The sequence below is a fragment of the Melospiza melodia genome, chromosome 1 (genome assembly GCF_035770615.1).
Source record: "Melospiza melodia melodia isolate bMelMel2 chromosome 1, bMelMel2.pri, whole genome shotgun sequence".
Classification (NCBI taxonomy): Eukaryota; Metazoa; Chordata; class Aves; order Passeriformes; family Passerellidae; genus Melospiza; species Melospiza melodia.
In genome coordinates this window covers 39151903-39169142 of record NC_086194.1, presented here as the reverse complement: position 1 = coordinate 39169142, position 17240 = coordinate 39151903, and the positions used below count along the sequence as shown (strand labels likewise).

The 17240-nt window shown below is 38.4% G+C and overlaps 1 protein-coding gene across 9 annotated transcripts in view; it reads left to right on the top strand.

Moving 5' to 3' along the window:
• The window catches only part of THRB (thyroid hormone receptor beta), a 156388-nt gene that overhangs the window by 79847 nt on the left and 59301 nt on the right, over positions 1 to 17240 (top strand). Inside the window, exon 3 of one of the 9 annotated variants that reach the window (XM_063154551.1) lies at positions 7316 to 7397. The exons of 7 other annotated variants lie outside the window; for them this stretch is intronic. The gene's annotated coding sequence lies outside the window, so the exon portion shown is untranslated. Of the gene's footprint in view, positions 1 to 46; positions 66 to 7315; positions 7398 to 17240 lie in introns of those variants that run through there. One more of the 9 variants, XM_063154577.1, reaches the window with a different exon arrangement.

The following is a 17240-nucleotide window of genomic DNA, read 5'->3' as shown; positions in this document are numbered from 1 at the left end:
GAGAGAAGCAGAATCTATTGACGGTTGCTACCAAAACTCTTCCCCCCACATCAGGATGTATCTTGGTGAGTCCTCCCTTTGCTTTTTCTCTGTTGCTGCTTTTCAGGCTCTGCTACAGCTGGTAAATGGGTTTCTAAACGCATAAGTCTCCTTTTTATGCTTTTCAAGATGTGGCACTTAGCAAGGTTTTTGAAAGAAGCCAGCAGTTTTCTGCTGGACTCTGCTCTGCCAGAACGGGGCAGGGAGAGGCAAACGCAGAGCCCAGCCAGGGTCAGATCCCTGCTGCCTTCTCACATGCAGATCTGAGCTCTGTGATGGGCTGCGGAGGACATTTCATTAAATTCTTTTTAGCTCTGTGTAAGGTTTGCATACAAAATACGATGTGATTTACAGGAAAAGAAATAAAATCAGTATGTTCTGCTCAGCAGATGCAGCGGGTACAGAGAGAAACAATAGTGAGATGGTGCACGGTCAGAAAAGTTGTTTGTTAAAAACCAAAGCAGAAAGCAAAAGCATTCCATCAAATGTGTATGCGTTCTTAAAAAAAATACCAAACCAATGAACCACCCCTCTCCTTCTACCTAAACTTACTCACATGCACTCAGGCAATTTTGGCATAACATAAAAGCACGCAAAAAAAGAATTGTGTCCAGTGCAGCAATAAAAATTGCTGTAACCTATTACCCTCAAATTAGGTGAGAGTTGGAAAGTCTCTGAGGATGCTATTAAAGAATTAAATATTAACATTTCAAAGAATGTTTCAGAATTTAATTTTTTTTATTTGGAAAGTAAAAAGTTAACTCTCCTTGTGGTACGTCATGGCAGAAATTCTGTTTCTAAACCAGGTTCATTTTTATCTATGATATTTGCCTCTCTGATATTTGTGTATGCAGCTCAAAGATCTAGGATAAAAAATTATTTCAGGTTAATGTAACAAAGGTATGCATTGATGTATAAAAGAAGCATAACCCTATTTCTTTTGGTTTTGTCACCACAGAAAAAGAAACGTAAAGCAAATGCCTATTTTTGTGAGTTAAACAGAGAAAATGACATCTAAACCACTTTTCTTTGTATCCATTTAAACTAAAGATTGTCTGTGGAATTAAATATCTATTTCAAGGCTGTGATGCATTTCTTGTGATGTCTCTTCAAACACTAAGTATTTGTTGCTACATAATAATTCTTTTTATTGTGGCATCTTCTTGCATTTTGGTGATTCCTTGTCTTTTTGGAATGCTCTTTTTCAAAGAAAGGAGACATGAATAATCTTGGCTCTTTAAACCTGTATTGTTTCACTTTTCAACTCTTTCACGTTCTTTTGTTTTCTTACCTACCTATTTGCAACCTCTGTGCAAAATTCTGTAAGTGCATAGCTGTTTAATTTGTGGAAGCTTTTCCCTTCCCCCTCTGCTTCCAACTTTGTACTTGATTTGTGTAAACCTTGCTTCTACTTTCTTTAAAAATGTATGTACAATTGAAGGTTAGTTCGAAGTTCTCGTGGAACATGCATTTCTAGACCTTAATATTCTTAGAGCTTGTTATTTTTTCGGATTTAGGATCTTGCTCAGCCTGTTACAGGAAAAGTAACTGCCTGCCAACATTAAAATCCAGGGAACAGGAACCTGGATTTTGCTTGGAAAACATCTTTAGGAAAGGTGGCAGTGGCTTTTATATGCCTGCCTTCAAGTGTTTTTACCAAAACTGAGCCATAAGAATTATATTGTAAAATGATAGTTACAAAACCAGAAAAAAAAATACCCCCCCTAGCAGCACTAGCATATTTTGTTTATAATTCATTTGTATGAAAATGAATCTGTAACAAAGTAACCAGTTAAAAGGATATCATAGTTTCATAGAGGATGTTGCAAGTGAACCATTATCACTTTGTTGTAATTGTTATCTAGAGTGACCCATAATCTTTTTCTGTTTTATTTTCTGTGTGTACATACACCTATATCTATAAATATATTTGAATAGTTATATCAAAAGATATGCATGGTAATACTTATGGTAATATCACCATAGGTTTTTTTTCTATGTTAGGAATTTGTCAGTTCAAGCAGACAGAAACCTTTGCGCTGTGATTTTCTGTCTCGTGTCATAACATGAGAGAAAACAAACCATAAAACTGGGTGTGAAAAACTGTACTTTGGCCTGTGTCTGCTACCCACTTTACCAGACAGCCAGAATTCTTTAGACATGGCAGTAAAATCTCAATATTAAATCATCAGCCCATATCTACTGCTCCAGTGTCAGGTACACTGTGACAATATTACTTTATTATTATGCTGGAGCACTGAGTAAAATCACCTGTTTCCTTAGGGACTTCCATTGGAGATGTATTTCTCCTCTGTGCCCTGAAACTTGAAGGTCTCTTCTGAGCAAGGAAGCCCCCAATTTGGGCTACTCCATTGGTATTAGGCTTGTTGGTTTCCTTAGCAATGAACTGTAGGAAAGCTACATTCTCCTCTTCAAGAGCTTCCTCCTCTCTCCCACAACTCCAGCAATTTTTGTTGCATTGGAGAAATAGAAGAAAATAAAAGTTGGATATGGCTGATAACAGTCTTGTAAAAACCATTTCCATAATTCAGAACTTTTAATTTTCTGACAGCCAGACTGTGACATGTGTGTAGGGAGCTGATCAGGATAAGTGCTCTCAAACCACAGCTACAGTTCAGTGCTTCAGCATGGAATGAGTGGGAACAGGGAGTCAATTGTAATTTAGGATTGTGTTGTTCATCATGCAGGCTAAACAGCCTGGCTTAACAGGAGGAGGTCAAAATTCACAGGTCTACCCAATTCTTCAGGGGAGGCAATGATTTGGACAAAAATTATGATCCAGTTATAATCTACTTGAATTTCCAGAAGTTATTAATAGGGTTCTTTCCTGAAGGCTTATAAGGAATTAAAGCTCCCGTGCACTGAAAGGGAAACTCTTGTAGTGAATTAGTAGCAGGTTAAAAGTTAGGAAGCAATGGGGAGTAAATCATCAAGTTTTACAGTGGGGGAATCCTGTTAGGCATCAATCCAATATAAGGAAAAATGGATTAATATTGAAGTAATAAAGCCTGATGGTGGTGCTTTAGTCAGCTGGGAAGAATTGTACAAGGATTTGACAGTATTGGGTGCGACTGAACTCCCTCTGATGGCAGAGGGAATTCAGTCACAATAAATGTTAATATTTTTAGAAGGAGAAGAATTGCAATCACAATGGACTTATGACCATGTAAGGAAAAGGTGCTGGTGTCCAATAGACTTTTTATAAAGGTAACAGCTAAATGTGCATCATAAGTCAAAAGCAAACATTGCTAATTTTTAGGAAGGGGAAAGAGAAAAATGTTTTATTCTCCATGTTTCACTCTACATAGGACTGCATCCAAGTAATGTGGTCTTTGTTCTGACCTGTTAGATTTTCATGTCTGTAGTGTTAAAACATGTATAACAGCACAGACTTTTCCATTCTCAGATGCATCGTTTTCTGACATGATCTAAAAACCCTATAATATGAAGAACAAGTGAAGATAGACTAATGCTTACCAATGTTGTAGCACTTTGATAGAAGCATCTAGCAGTTTCTTACTAGTAATTAAGAAAGGAAAACACTGAGAGCATATCTGAAAAGTAAAAGGAGTGAAGGCTGTATGAAATTTTAAGCTGGGAAAAACTACAAATGTGAACAGCTTTATGCCCTCCTTAATAAATAAAGATAGTTCATCTGGGGACTTTGCTGTAACAAGCCTGTCTTCCATAATGTTTTATTCTGGAATGGGTTAGTCCCAAAGGACTTTTTGATTGTGTGATTTCAGATGTATGTACATATAACTGCTGTACCCATCAAATCCTGTATTTATTCCAGAGCAATTTTACCCAGCAAAACTTATGCCTGTTAGGTACTAAGCACCAGTATTGTGGCCATAAATGTGCAAAATTAACCACTTTGCCAGGTACTTTCCAGGTAAAATAACTGCTACGTATTTTGTATATATTTCAATTGTTCTCTTGGTTACAAACTTGCACATGAACTATGGGATGCATACTGCACGTAATGATTTCTACTTTTCCCTCCCTATCCATCTGAAGATCTCAGATTTTAAAGAGAAGAAAAATATTCTAATCATGCATTCATAAAAGTCATTGGTCTTTCAATCATTTTACTTATGGTTTTATAAGATGTTAAAATTTTAGAATTTCTGACAAAAAAAAATTTACAAAATTCTTTTTCACCTGCAAAAGGCTTGAGATTACACTGACCAGACTGCTCTTCAGAATTATATAGGTGTATTCAAACAGCTTAAAAGATTATTATCATTGCTTCCCTGATTAAATAAAAAAAAGGAAGAAAAAATTATGCTAATGTTGTTCTAAGGTTCATCTAATATGTCCATAGAAGTAATAAGTAATTTTACAGTTTACACAAGTTTAAATAGAAAAAGATTAAAATTAAAAGCAGAAAACCCGATGGATAATCAAATTTGTTTCTTCACAGAAAAAGTAATGCAAAGATTTCTACTATATAAATAGACTCTGCATAATGACAGAAAATGTTACTTCTACATTGCCTAATTTCTCATATTTCTCCCTGACATTTTGAATCCTGCATTAGTCTGTAGAACAGATTCAAAATATCAGAGGTAAAACAAAAAGCCAAACTTTGTCTTCAGGATGTACTTTCACTAACTTGATTGGGCATTACTCAGAGCAGATCCATTTTTAGCATATTGCAATTTGCATACTGACCTTTTCTGCACTGTGAATGAAAATTGATGCTATGATGTGTTGATTAGTCCTGTAAAATAACGTTTAAGATTTCATTTAAATATATTGTTTGGTGAACAATAATGACATCTACTCTATTACTATAACAAAAATGTCCATTACAATAATAAAATAAATCTAGATTGCTTCCAGATAGCTGAAAAAGATGATCTTACAAAGCTAAGCATTATTTTCGGAAATGCTCACTGACATTTTCTGTCATTGGTAGCTCTCAGTAAAGTGGATAACTGTTGAAAGTTTAACAGTCTTATGCAGGATGGATGTAGACATCAGGTCTGAAATGGGGAAATGTGTACATTTGCATGTGTGCATATGCTGATGATAATAGTTTGGAAAAATATCACCTCAAAACTTTAGACAGAGCAGCTGCTCCAGGTGAGCTACGTAAATGGATCCTTTTATTTCTCTTACAGTGTGATCACTGCACAATTTAATATAAACTGAAAGCAGACTTACTTCAGGGAGAATAATCTGGAGTAGTTAATGTGTAGATTGCCCTAAGTAATGACTGCAAAATAGGTGCATAATTACTTTGACCTGCTGAGGTCCCAGGTGCAGCACCTGCTCCAGTTTAGTACTGTCAGAGAGAAAGTGAGCAACAGGAGACTGTCTAGACAGGAGTATCAAGAAATACCAAAGGCATGGGAAGCTTGAGTTCTAAGTAAGGTTTTAGCAAAGCACAGCTGCTTAGTTTTGTGAAAATGTGATTGGGAAGACCATGATAACAGTTCTCATGAAATGGATATTTCCATTTCCAAATGGAAAGTTAGCTGTGAAGAAGAGCCAGCATTGGTTGTGGATCTAGCCAGACACTGACACTTGTGTCTACAGTAAGAGAACCCCGGGCTGGGAAAAACACTTGAAATAAAGGAAGAGATGAGCAATACAAATGTTGCCTAGGGTAGGTGTGGTGTTTGAAGCTGGCATAAGTGGGACTGGGTGTGCAGGAGAGATGCACCAACTGACAGATCTCTCTTTGTCACAACTGGTGAGGTTCTCACTTTGGCTTGGGCGAGACATGCTATAGCAGTCCTAATAGGTAGCCTCTAGTATACCAGAATTTATATAAACCTCTAGAAGATGAAACTCCTTTTGATCATTGCTGTCCTTCACTATTTCACCCTGCACTTACACAAATCCTGCTCACAAATTACAGCAGCGAGTCTGTATGGATAGAAGGAGTAAATCCACTGCTGGACTGGAGCTGATGCTGCATTGAAAGAACAAACTAACTTGTTGAAATACTAAAAGCCTGTTGAACTTTGCAGTTAATTTCTTAATGCATGGCTTAAGGATGTTTCATTACTACACAGAAATTGGGAAAATACATGCAGATTGTACTGTTTCAGAGAGGTCATTCAGTGTTTAACTTTCAGCTATGTGTCTTGAAAAAAGGAAGCAAACTTTCCATCCTTCATACTCCAGTGTTCATTCTGAATGATGTTTAATGTACAGCCTGCTGTGGCACCTCCTTTAATTAGCACTCGCTGCTTTTCTTCTTCTGAAGACAATTGTGATAGTGGCAGACTTCATGTCTTTATTACCAGCAAGATGGGAAAGGCTCCTGTAACTTCTGTAACTGCTGGGCTGAGACAGTCTGGGTGCCCGTAGCTCCTAATGAGCAGCGCATGACACGGTGCAGAGCATTGGCAGGATTAACGAGCCCAGATTTCCTGACCAGCACACTGCCTTGTCACAGCAGCACAGAGAAGGAGACAGAGAGCATTAACACATGGTCTGCAATGTATCTTTGCACTGATGGGAAAATCCTGTGCAACCAGCCGCAGGAATAGATGTGAACAAATCTTCAGGTTTCTATTTGCAAATCAGGATTTGTGCAAATGGTTGGGGACTGATGATTGTTATCAGACTGAAGCCCTAAATTGGGAATCTGCCATTGACCTTGTTTTGGGAAAATATTCCCATACAGGAAAACAGATCAGAATACACTCCCCTCCAAAACTGTTCCCAGTTCTCTTGGCAGCATGAAAAGGTGTTTTTTCTTTGTTGAAGTCCCTGTCAGTAATTTTCTGACATCTTTAACAACGTGCTTCATTTTAACAACAAAGCATTATCACATAAGCCCCCTGAATTAAATAATACTAATTCTGATGTTTTCTAATCAATAGATTCCTGCTAAGTTTTCCTCTGTACTGAAAATTTCCTCTGTACAGAAACAGTTTTTTAAATGCCTTAGTTTGGAAAGCTAATGACACTTGCAATGCTTTCTGATTAAGACTTTGCAACTATCTGATTTTCATCTGAAGGTTCTGATTTTGTGATACAGACAGTTCTAAGGAAGTGTAATCTTTTGGGTAATCTTGAGATTGTGAGGACACAGAGACACTTCAATTGAATCACATATTATAACCATTCAACTTATAACTTGGCATCTAAAGCGCTTAAAAACACCCACTGATTTCTTATATTTCCTGACTCTGAAGGAAGACCAGAAAGATGAAATGTTAGGAGGCCGTATGAAGTGGGATGAAAGAAGCCTAACAAACTGAGTATGTGCTTTACCTTACCTTCCTTCAAGGAGAAGAGCACCTGCACACTGGAGAGACCCGAGACTTCACTTGAGATCAAAAAACTGAATGCTGTACAGGACTCCTGTGTAGGTAAATACATGAAAGGATTGCTTTGTGACCCCTATTTCTCAGTCGGAAGGTTATTTCAGGCCCAATTCTTGGTGTTCTTTATTGCCTTTACACATGAACCCCTTCCAGCTGCCCATAATGAGAGATGCCTTGCAGAGGAATGGAATCAGTCTTACCCCTGAGCTGCTGAGTTGGGGCTGACAGTGCTCAGTTCTGGAGCCAGGCAAGTTGTATCCCTCCATGTCTCCCAAAACCTGGAGGAAATGCCTGATACACAACCGAGCAGGTTGGCAGCACTGAGGCTTTCCTATTTCTGCCTCTCATCTTGTTTGATTTGATCTCTGACTGTGATTCTCCTTGGTAGGTAGGTAGAATTAGCCACTGTGGGTCTCCTCGCAGTCCTGATGAAGCTGTTTCTCTTTTTACATAAATATTTAAATATTCCCTGAAAACACAGAAAAAAAAATCAGTCTTTTCTGGGAGAAATCTGTGCAGCATGGAACTGAAATCAGTCTGAAGTTGTTTTACATGGTTCTAGAAAACAAAACAAGACAGAACAAAATATCCACCAGCTGTGAAAAAGTACTGAGAAAAGCAAGCATTGCCCAGCGTCAAGTGAGGGTTCATTTCGTGAGTCTGTAAAAACATAGATTTCTTCTGATGATTTACATGGTAGTACTAATTTTGTAAGACAGAAGAATATTTCAGAAATCAGCTGTCCAGCTCCAGGGAAGCTCATACTTACAAACAATGGGTTATAAACACTGCTGAAATTTCATTTGAAAACCTTGATCTCAGGCAGTGCATCTGAGTTGTGAGACAGTGCACCAGTGAGGGCTGTGGAATTGCAAATGAGCACCGCGCTTCTCTTCTCCTGGGTGGTGTAGGCAGCTTTCTGCTCCAGGCTGCTGCCTACCTTGCCTGCTGCCTTGAGCTAACTCTGCTTTTCCATGAAAGAATATAAGCAGTGGGTAGAGAAAAATTCTCTCAAGTGAAATGGGAACAGGATCAGGATCAGACTGCTTGTTGGGTTTTTTTTGGTTTTGCAAAGTCAAAGTATTTCAGGTGAATGTCATCTTTATTCTACCATCTGAAACAGGGAACTGACGATCATTGTAAAAAGGGTTTCACTTGAGATCATTCTTGTGTACAGTTGACAAATGTTATATGTGGGCCTCAAAAAAAATCTGAGTGTTATATCAAAGACCAGGAGAACTGTGATTACCACTGCCTAAGAATTAGGAAAGTCATTCGCCCATATATATTCATCATGATTTTTTAAAAATAAAATTAGTGCAAGTTCTTTCCATCTGATTTAATTATTTTAAAATTTGATGGGAATTTCAATAGCTTCTAATTAAGAAAAAATAGTTTTACTTGCATGTCAGAAGTTTTCCCCACTGAGCAATAACAACAAAAAAGGCATACAGGTTATTTTGTTACTTACCTTGTAAATGTGATTTTTGGCACTGCAGGTAGGTTGATCTACTTCCAGACTATTGGCTATTTCAGTGCTGAACAAATCCTAACAAACAGAACTTTTTGTTTAGCAGCTTAAAATCTTCTTCCTATTAACAAACACACTGTATAAAATACTGGTCTTCCATAGAGAGCATTAATAAAGAACGTATGGTACTGTTAAATATTCTAGTAGCTAAACCAAGCAAGAAATATGCTGGCAATGACTAACATGCCAAATCTCAGATTCTTCCCAGGAGTGCCTGGATTCTCTGGTATTATGCCGCTTTTTGTGCAATTGTTTGCATTTTGTGGGATTGAATAGTGCTTTTGCTCAGTTGTAAATGTGCTGTGAATGCAAGTGGACATTTTTCAGTGGTTATTCAGAGACATTCAGACACTGTGTCAGAAAAATTGAACAGGTTTCATTAAAAAAAATTGTAATTAATAAGAGTTAATATCTTTAGTGATGTTTCTGGATTTATATCTACTGTAGGTGTCTTGGTGTGGAAGCAATCAGATTTCTTTCTGCAGGCTGGTCTCTGGATTTTATTAAGTCTTCTCCTTAATGAACAAGCCTCTTTTTTTTCTTGTTTTTTCTCTTGTTCTTTCTTTTCTAGCTCTCTTTGAGTGTTGTAGAATTCCCTTTTGTTTTTGAGGATAATGACTCTCATATACAATTTCTTTTTGTTCTGTGGCATCTCACTTCAGAATTTGAACTAAACTTCAGAAGCACAGCTAGCACCCAAAAGACATAACATCTCTCTGCTGGAAAACTAAGCCTTAGTTATTTCTACATCAGTAGTTTACATTCTTAGTGAGGGTACTTGGATTTTATATCTGGGAGGATAATACACTATATACTCCTTTTAAGGATAATTTGTGCAGTACCTAAAGGCACTAATACTTATAAGAAAATTTTGTCTGTATGAAATAAACTGAAAAGAGATCTAAGGGTCATTTTAGAAAAGCAGCTGGGAAAAAAACAATTTGGAAGGAAGATATTTTGCCTAGTTTTCTAGCTAAGCCCCTATTGTCCCCAAAATAATTCTTTCAATGTTAGATGCAATAATTTCATGTAGCATTTTAGCAAAGAAATGGGCAATTCAGTTTCATTACCTGCTCTTCCACTTACTGAATTTGAAGACATTAACTCCTTCTTTGGGACTAGGCAAGCAGTGAAATGACTTCAGATGATTTTTTCCAGCATGCATATGTTGTGTAGAGACATCTAAAAATAATCATCCCCTCCTAGCTGGTGAAATTATCCTGGCAAAGCCCCTAATACATACGAAGCTATGCCAATGGAAAAGTGCTGCCGCCTTTATCAATTTAGCTGATGCCATTTCGGGGAGATGACGCAGTGTTGGTGGGAGAGGGTTTCCTTCTGCTGGTGTGCATGTGAGGAGAAGGTCAGGAAGAGGCTGATGCTGTCAGGCTTGGTACATGCACCACCATGACAACACAGAATGCTCGATCCGTCCGCCTTGGATGTTCCGCTGAGCCCATCCCACTCAGTCCTGTGAGTGCGCCAGCAGGTCAGCGCACACGATGTGCTCAGAACAACAGGCTTGATTGGCTGTTCCAATCTGGGACAACAGCTGCAGTACTCAAGTGCACCCCCACCTTGTCGTTACCCCCAAATGGCCCTGGTTAACCTCATCTGTGTCTGCTGTTACTACTTCTGCCATTTCTGGATCCTCCTTTTTGCTGCCCTTGTACCTCTTTTCTCCACTCCAGTCTCCTCCCCAATAAACAACCCACGCTTAATTGCTTTTTTCCCATCTTGATCCCATTTTTCCATACCCATCTCACCCTTGTAAACCTGGCCCCAGATGCCCTGAGTGGCTGTACACCTCAGCATGTCCTCTGCCCTCCCCCTTCCCTGCAGGTGGCACTCAGCCATCTCTTGCCAAGCTCCCATCAGTGAAATCATTGAAACCTGCATAAAGAGTGCAGGAGTGACAGTCCCAGTAGACTTTATAGAGCCAGCTCAATGGAAATGAGTGCAAATGAAGAAGTACAGAATTTGGCATGAGAAGCTCTTCTTTGTGTCCTAATCCCTTGCTAGAGGAACATGGTACAAAATAGCTGATGTCAGTAGAAAGACTCCCTTGGCTTCATAGGCCTTCTGCAGAACCTTATCTTTTCTCTCTTACTATCTTAATGCTGGCAGGATGACTAGTACAGACAGATATCCTAAAGCTGACAATGACATCTTAAATCTGTCATAAAGGATTGAACAGAATACTTATTTCTACAGCTGAGCAGTTTTTCATTAATTATAGCCCGTTATTCTACAAAAAAGTGCAAGGATGAATAAAATCAAAATTAAGAAGTGCTTGTAAAACTTAGCAAAAGGACATATCATTGAAAAAAAGATAACTGGAAGAGATACACATATTTTGGCTATTGCTGTTGACCACAATATCTGAGAAATAAAGCCTAGTGGGGTTATGAAATTCCAGCAAATTGATGTCAGTTTGTTCAGGAGAGATGTCTGTGTTATTAAGGCATTTCTAATGATCCAGTACTGTCAAATTCCAGTACTCAGGAACTGTGAATCAGGCCATTACTGCCAACTCTGCTATTTCATGCTGGATTCTTAAGACTTTTTTTCCATTTTATTGTCTGTATGTAGTCAAGGACAGCATTTATAGTCCACTGTCCCCTGTAGCTTTTGTGCCACTTCAGAAAATGCTGATAGTATACCAGTCTCCTTTTTGAGAGACCTACAAAGAAGGTTTTTTAAAAAAAAAGCCTGGTTTAAAAACACATCTCATCCTGTTTCTTAAGTCTTCTTTTTCTATAATTTGGATAGGATACCTCAAAGAAAATTCTATTTTTAAGTCATTATAAATAACTTCTTATGTAAGATTCTCCAACAACTTCACAGATACTAAAAAATAAGCCCTTTCTAGGAGCTAGTACATTTTGTGCTTCCCATATAAGCAAACTGCTTTGTCATTTAGACCCAAGTATCTTAGTGGATGGCAGACCATGAAAATAAATCTGAGGATCCTGAAATAAATCTGGGGATCCTGTTCTGATAAAATTTTCCTGCAGCTGGTTGCAGATACCTTCCACAAACAATATGAGGTGTTCTCTCATTCTGTCAATATTTTTTTGGGTTTTTCGAATTAATCTGTATGTTTTTCATAGTAGAGATATTCCATTTTGAATTGCACAAAATAACAGAATCCTCCATGCTGTATTTTTTTTTTCCACAGAAATTTCACCATGAGCTATTGCAATCTCCACATATTGTATCTTGGCACAAAACACTACCTCTGCTTCTGGTTTGCATCATTAACTATCAGATTGGCTGCTCACTGTGTTTATAGGATACAACAAGAAATAGCCTGTTAAATCTGGCTGGTTGGTACAACTGATGTTGAATCATTCTGCTCCTGTGTTCTCACATCGTACAGAGAACAAAATCCCATAAAACTAATAAGCTGCAAAACAGAATTAAAGTCAAAGGCAAAGAATATGCCCAAGTGTTGTTAATAAATTGAGAATAACTTTCCTGAAGTGTAAAATAGTAAACACTGAGAGTAGACTAGAATTGGATTCTGTAAAACTGTTTTGAAGTAAAAAATGCATGCCAAGCATATATGATATTAATAATAGCAGTTCTGATGGCTTATCTGTAGATCTTACTGGCATCCTGTTGGAACTGAAGTGAGTATTATCATCTCCACCTTATGGATGAGGAAGCTGAGTAACCGTAAGAATAAATTTTCAACACAGAACATGAGGCAGTGCTGATTCCAATTCCCGTTGCAACTCCCTAACTTTAATTATTTTTCTGTGAGCTTCAATTGTTTCTCTTCATTATACAGAACTTGTTCTTTCAGCACAAGGTAATTTGGATAACACTGAATGTAGATTAGATCCATCTATAAATACTTACGAAACTTATTAATTCTAAAATTGCTGTGATAGATTAGCTCCTTCCCATCACTGGATGGGAAAATGCCCACATCCTTAATTTACACTGGCGTTGCTTTTCACACTTAATATTTTTCTGCTTGAGACACTATGAAAAGCAACAGGAAAAGAATGTCTCTGGTGCTTATTTTAGCATGATTCCAGATAAGCCTGATGGGAAGTATGTGGAATATAATTTCTAAGATCATGTATTTCCACTGTCCTTTTTAATATCCATGTGATGCTTCTCAGATAAATCATGGGAAGCCTCAGTATCAGCAATACAAGGATGATTTCCCATTCTGTTTCTCCTCATTGATTGAGGGCATAAAAACTGTCTCTGAGTGTCTGGCTAAAATCAAACTGCATATTAGTTAAATAGAAATGGTGCTCAATGAAGGACTGATATCTACTGAAAAAGTAGTGATTTCCATCTTGTCTTGTGTTTGGGACTCATTTTGCTTGTGGCTTCTCCCTCGACTCTCTTTGGCTTCTTTGTTGTCTTTATTTTCAGAGCAATCTTTCCTGAGATAAGCAGCAAAAATTCATCTGGTAATTTCACTTGGGTAATCCCCAAATTTGTATCTTCCATCCCTTACCACTGCAGTGTGTTTATGTGGAGCTTTAACCAGGAAACTCTTCAGTTCCTTGGAACTGTTCTGTTGCGGCACCTCTGGGAGCACTCCCTGCTTTATCATTGTCTTGCCCCGGGCACTCCATACCAGGTGGGATTCAGCATCTTCCTGCTAACCTTTGAAGTCATCTCTGCTGAGTGTCTTAAGACAAAGTTTTCCTTGAATGATGATTGCCCCTGCTTGCAGCTATGTTCTTCAAGGATCTGTTTGTTTGTCAGGCAGCAGATGCACAGGAGCAGCACACGGAGATGGAATCATCAGGGCCATGGCTTTGGCATTTGGTAGTGGAGCCTCTCAGGAATGAAATGCAACATCCAGTTTTCCTGTTGCACAGCTACACAAAGAAGATGGGAAATTAGAACAGAAGGAGAGATTAATTGGAAAATTGGAAAGGAGAAGACAGGAGAGAATTATGTATTAAAGAAAATCCTGGCTCATCCCACTGACTCAGGAGAGCAAAGAAACTCAGATTGATACTTTGGTCTTACCTCAGTCACATAGCCATCATGAAACACTGTAGTAATGAGATTTTAATGAACTTAGTAAAATGGGTGGATAAGATTCCGGCATGTGATTTTTGGTGTACTTTCTGGGCAAAGTGTATCTGCTCCTATGAGGGTTTTGCTTCAGACCCTGGGAGGATGCTGCTTCCATACTGACCTCCCTCTGCCCTTTCAAGACCCTTAATTTCACTGCTTTGATAAATACATGCCCTAAGTCGTACATAGGGGTAGAAAGCAGGCAATAGTGACTGTTAAGATTTGAGCCAACTACTGACAAACCAGGGAAAGCAAAACAGCTTCAGATGTGCAACTCACAACTCAGGGGAAGCAGGTGCTGCTGAACAGGCCTTACAATTGAATTTCTCCTGCTCGATTTTTCCATTCTTTCCTTCCAGAGGCTTGGATTCCTTCTGTGTTGTCTCCAGCACGGACCTATGCCTCTGTGCACCTACAAGCAGACCACCCTTAAAGCTATCATTTCTTTCAGTGGTTTGGCTTTCCCTATCATTCTAAGCTTCTAGAACACGTGTCCAAACCTCATCATCTCAGGACAGATCAATATGGATCTATTTATGACGGGTCATACTAAAGCATGTTCAGAATCAGCTGTTAGAGATACCTTTCTGAGTCTTACTGCACTTCTGTTGCTGCATCTTTGATTCTTTACCTTTGATAAGCAAATGCAAGCTTTCTGAATGTATTCTCACTCTCTGTACAGAGGGTACATCTATTTGTGGAGCTTTTCGTGGCTTCTCTCTGACAGGCTTTGCTGTCCCTGAAGGCCATCCAAAAGCTCCTTTTTAAAAAATTAGGTCTCCTGTTCTCGTTTACATCATTCTGCAGCCCCTCATGTTTCTCCTCTGTACCTGTGAGCTGTCTCACAGTGGAAGTGCCATCACAGCAAATGCAGGGATGGGGTGTTCTGCCCAGGAGTGACACAAAGACTGGAGGGTGGCGAGATGAGCTTCCCAGGCATGCTGCCTGTGGAGGTGTGGAGCAAATGAGATCAGCAAGGAGGGTGTCAAGGTGAAAGCAGTAGTATTCAAAATGCAGCACCAGAATCTTCCAGCCATGTCCTGGTAGCCTGCAAGTGAGAATAAAATACATGGATGACATAGCAAGCTGAAGAGGTCAATTGCAGCTTCCTCACTGCTCAGAAAGATTGTCCTTTGGATGGGTTACTGTAGGTCTTATTCAGGTGTGTTTCATAAGCTACTTTATTTATTCTGTTCTTTTATTCATTTTACTCCTCATTTCATACACTTGCTTTTTTCTGATAGAAACAGGGAAGAAAATATATAACATCTAGGCTGGTCTTGAATTTTAGTGTTGTTAACAAATTTTCAGAACAAAGTTTTTGTGACAAGTTCAGCTAACTAACTTTGTCTGCTAAGTCTTTCCTGGGTATGGTCTTTATTATTAATTTGGCCCACTGTTAAGTTTAGGTAACTTAGCAATGATGTGGACTTGGGTTCTTGCTGGAAATGTATTCTCATCAGTACTAGATTCATGGCTTTACTTAGTGCTAAAGGGAAGACTGACTTTACCAATTCATACTGTCATTCTCCAGAACATACAACTAGCACTTTTTACTGCCTTTCTTCAGTGTATAAGGATCTAAACACAAAAAGAGTTATAATGAATTACATTGTCTTTAGGATTGTTTTTTTTTTTTTTCACAGTGGAAGACTTACAATCTTCAAAGGTGTTTCAGAAAGCTTCAGAAATAATTAGCAATTAAAAAGTAATTTCAATGCACAGAGTCATAAATGCCCTATTATATTACAAAAGACATCAACCCATCCTGCGTTCCTCTGGTGTGCTGTTTTGTGAGACAGGGTGAACCTCATCTCCCTCCCCTTGCCTTCGAGCAGCTGTGGTCTCCTGGCCAGCTGTGGTGGTCACCAGCCACTTCACAGGGATAATTCAGCTCACCAACCCAGCACAAAACTTACCCAGCAAAAAGTGGGTATTTTCTGCAGAGTCAGTGAAGCGAGTCAGGTCATGCAAAGCGTAGAAGGGGGCTGTGCTACAGAGAACAAAATCTTTTATGTCTGTCCTCATTAAATATTATGCCTATCCTTAAAGCTATCACCAGTTTTTATAGTGTTTTGCATGAAGATTGTTAATGGGTTGACTGTTAGCCTCATACTTAAAACTCTCTATGTCCCATGTATTAGGCCTTTTTTATTCTCCTTATTTTGAAATTTGGCTGTTAATATATAGTTGTGTTACATTTCAAAGAGTTGTGCTATACAGCAAAGTAAGCATTGCGGTATTGGCATTTTCTAGAACCATTAGCATAATTATTCCTTTACTAAAAATTATTTCAAGCAACAAATTAATGCCCCACATTATCTACATACTAGGAATAAAAAATGCCCTCCTGTATTTGCAGTTAACTTTTATCCATTAGAAATATGCCACTAGACATTAAAATCAAATCACCTAAGGAAAGCAGCTTAACTCCTCTTTATCTTCAGCAACTTCAGCAGTTTTGCAGAGCCACCTGTAGCTCAGAGTGGTTCAACAGCTCCCCACTCATGACCCCGTACAGCCATACCAGGAACTAAATAAACCCTACTTACTAGCAATTAAAGTGATTTAATTTAAAACACACTGACAGATGCATAATGGGTTAATTAGAAAATAAGTAATTAGCAAATAGGATGGAAAAGGTTAAAAGGTTGTGGACTTTTGTTGTTTGCTTTGGAGAGATAGCGAAATCATCAGCGATTAAACTTTTTCTTTTAATTTCTGGGCTTAATTCTATTATTGTTAGCTGTAAATGAGGCAGCAAACAAGAAGAGAGGGCTAAAAAACTAAGAAGAAATCACTGTTTTATCAGACATACTGAAAGGCCATTGTTAACACTTAGGCTGTGTGATTTATTTCCAGTCTGCAGAGAAAAGCAGGCACACATCTATGATGTTTGTACTTAATATCAGTACATTTAAATCTTCTGAGAAGAAGTACTTGTCCTCTCCTCTCTGCACTGGGCCCCCAGTGAGGTCATGAAAAAGGGTATAAGATGTGATAGAGATTAGAACACACTTCTTAGGAAACTCTGCCTGCCTTAAAGATTAAATCAGTGAATTACTTAGTTGGGAATGAGCTGTAATGTGTTTGCTCTCAAAAAAAAAAAAAAAATAAAAAGGAATAGACTTTGAATACAGTAACTTCTGAGCTGTGGAAATCCTCAGCTGAAATCCAGTTAACTACATGCAGTGCTGATTATACAGACAAAGCTATTACAGAGGGTACAAGCAATTTTCTGTTTAAAGAAAAAAGCTAAATAAGAGCTTCTACTTCATTTTCACAAGTATTATTCCTTC